Below are 3,298 nucleotides of genomic sequence, written 5' to 3' on the forward strand. Positions count from 1 at the left end.
TCACACTGTCACCCCTTGTAATCTACTTTATTAGAAAATCGTTTTCAGGAGTCCAGACTACTGGGTTGGAGTTTGATAGTTTCAGGTATTTACTTCTAGCTATTCCAATACATTAAAGCCTAAGAGGTGTTATCTATATAGTGCATAAGAATGTCCACCAGAGTGACCTCTCGACTCCATTTGGAATCTCTCAGCCACTGAAAGTATTTCGTCTCATTTTGCATCCCCCTTTTGGTCAAGAAGATATTCTCAGTCCCACAATGCTGGGTCCAGATTCATCCCCGGGAGTCATATCCTGCATTGCCAGGGAGATTTACACCGCTGGGAGTCGGGACCCACGTAGGGGGGAGGGCAGTGAGTTCCCCTGCCAAGGTGGCTCAGTTAGAGAGAGAGAGGACCACATCTGAGCAACAAAGAGGTACTCAGGGGGAGACTCTTAGGCACAATTATATGCAAGTTTAGCCTCTCCTTTGCAGTAATGAGCCCCACAAGGGCAAGTCCCATGATAGAGGGCTCGGCACATCAAACTGCCAGTCCCAATGTTTGTGACAACATCAACACCAGTCCAGATGAGGAAGTCCAACACTTCTGCACCTTCCCCCAGCTCTTCAGGGGGTGGGGGTGGGGCTGTAAATATATTTTTTATTCTCTGAAAAATTGGAACGCTTCACAAATTTGCATGTCATCCTTGCGCAGGGGCCATGCTAATCTTCTCTGTATAGCTCCAATTTTAGTATATGTGCTGCCAAAGGGAGCACAACAATTCATACACTTTTGAGTTTATCCTACATGCTTTATGAGGACTGCATAAAATCTTTCGTCTTGAAAAAGTTTAGCAAATATGACACTTCCTGACTATTAGAAGAGATGGTAGTAAAGTTAAGAAAACAAAGAGAACATTTAGAAGTATTTGTTTCTTCTTCCTATTCTTTAATACAGATCTTTCATTATTACTCTTGTCCAACAAAAAGGTCATGACACATGTGGGACAACTAACCATATATTCTGTGAAACCTGAAGAAACGGTGCTTTCCTTATCTCTACCCATTGCCCTGGTTTCTATCATGTTTTGGTTAAATGAAGCAGTACAGAGAAATAGAATCCTCAAAAGGAGAAAAGGCAAGGTCATAAATGAGAGAGGAGCTTGAAAAAGACAATTCAGTTAATGCACCTCAGCAGTTCTCCCTAGAAGAGCCCTTCAAATGCATTCACCAGACACAGACTTGAGTCTGGAGAAATGTTCTTGGAAGACCTGTGCTTGAGAAACGCACACCAAGAATAACATCCTCAAGGGAGCCTGGGATGTGTTCAGTGAGGAGCAAATGATGTTGAAGAGGACAAATGAGTTGTGCTATCAAGGAAGTCATGGAGAATTAAGTGAGCCAGGCTTTTGTGGGCAAGGCCTGAGATGCTGCTACAGAAGTAATTGTAAATTCAGATCTAAGGACATAGCCCTAACGACTGCAGGCTGTGGTGACCCCACTTCAGACATCTTTTGACTGGCAGTATGCGATCATGGAAAAATATTAGTTTGCCAGGGCATGAATTTCCTAAATACTCTTTGGATGACTTAAGGAGCAAAGGTATCTTATCGAAATGTTGTACTCACAACTGGGAAGAAATCAGACATTTGGAAAACCTAGCCTTGTGAAAGCTTGGACTACATCAATAAGGAAGGTAATAAACAATCTACAAGTGGATCTTAGTCCTGTCAAATGATGGTTGAGGTACCATTCAACCCCAAAGATGTTAAAAAGAAAATAATAGAAGAAGAATAGAACTTCAGCTTATCGGATTGTTTAGGTTCTATGATGTAAGCAAGCAGCAGGTGAAAATTTTCTCTCTAAGCCAGATGTTTAATATCATTAACAAAAATAACATGCATCTGGCCTGAATTGACCAAGGAAAGGTCAAAATGGATGAAAGAATCCAAACAAAGCACAGCTGATCAAGTCATCTTGACTCTGCCCCAACAGAGGCTGTTCTCAGAGTCATGAGTTTCACTACTGGTCACCTTAGGTGGGGCTATCACCAACACAAGGGATTCCTGCAAGCCCATTACCACATAAAGAGCATCCAAAGAAATAAGGAAGTAGTAGTACACTATATTACTTTTTCTTTTTTTTTTCTTTAATTTTCCTGAGTCCTCTGCTGGAACCACAATTCAAAGCCATTTAACATTAAACGTAACAGAGGTGTACAGTACAATGGAGACTTAGTACAGGGTTGATCTAAATTCTTCTTTACAGATGATCACACAAATCCTAGAGAAGAAAAATGCCTTGCAGAGGTCACGGTAACGTTTTATTTTCCAAAGAAGAGGATTTTGTTTCGCCCAAAGAATAATCAGTGCAAGCACACTGAGTCTGGCTTGTACTCCTATTTTGTACAGCTTGCCTCCTAGTTCCTTATTGTGTTCTTTGTACAGGGTTAGATATCTCTTTGGAGATTCAGTTAGTTTGCTAACCTGTATATGCCTCCCCTTTTCCACACAGCTTACCACAAACACATAGAGCATTATGAGAGAAAATGTAGAACTAGAATATAGTGATATTTGATGCATTTATTGCATACTGTCTTCATCTGGTAAGGAAAATCTCTTTTCCTCCTGGGAAACACCCCTTCCACCTACCTCAGTCTCAATGGCTTGAGTAGTATCTTGATTTTATCCTTAGTTCCAAGGATAGGAACATGACTTGAATCAAGCCAGTCACAGCATCCCATCACCCTGGCCATAAAGATGGGTTCAGGGCTGAGGATGTGACCAACCAGAAGGAATGAGGCCATCATAAGACTTCTGCTAGGACAACTGAGCAAGAGGCATTCTCTCCTTACTTCTGAACTTATAGCTACCAGGATACAAGCCTGGAACTGCCAGATGATCATTTTACTTCCACGATGGATGGAGTCACTGAAAATGAAATCAATACATAGCAAAACAGACAAGAGGAATAGAGAAGAACCCATTCTGATGATATTGTTAGAGTCCCTTGATCCATCTGAGTTTGAAACCCTTAGATATTTCAGTTATATGAACCAAAAAATCACCCTTTTATTTAAACCAGTTGGATCCATTATTATGACATTTGAAATCTCAAGACTGATGATGGATATTGCAATGTAGAGTTTTTACCTAATGACTGGACTTACCTAGAAGGGGTTTGGTTTCTGGACTAAGTAGCTTTTTGTCATTGCATGTTTTGTGGATACTTTTAAAGTCACTTTCCAGCTGCACATTCTTTGCATAACACCATGAGTTACAGTTACCCATCAGCCTGCATTTCTATTCATTTTCTGA

General features: G+C 40.8%; 1 non-coding gene across 1 annotated transcript; it reads right to left on the reverse strand.

Annotated features, from left to right (window-relative positions):
* Positions 1–651: 651 nt before the first annotated feature.
* LOC119511914 lies at positions 652–758 on the reverse strand. The gene has a single exon (XR_005212261.1). It is a non-coding gene; the product is annotated as a U6 spliceosomal RNA (small nuclear RNA).
* Between the last annotated feature and the right edge of the window lie 2,540 nt (positions 759–3,298).

The sequence above is a fragment of the Choloepus didactylus genome, chromosome 16 (assembly GCF_015220235.1).
Source record: "Choloepus didactylus isolate mChoDid1 chromosome 16, mChoDid1.pri, whole genome shotgun sequence".
In the NCBI taxonomy this organism is placed as follows: Eukaryota; Metazoa; Chordata; class Mammalia; order Pilosa; family Megalonychidae; genus Choloepus; species Choloepus didactylus.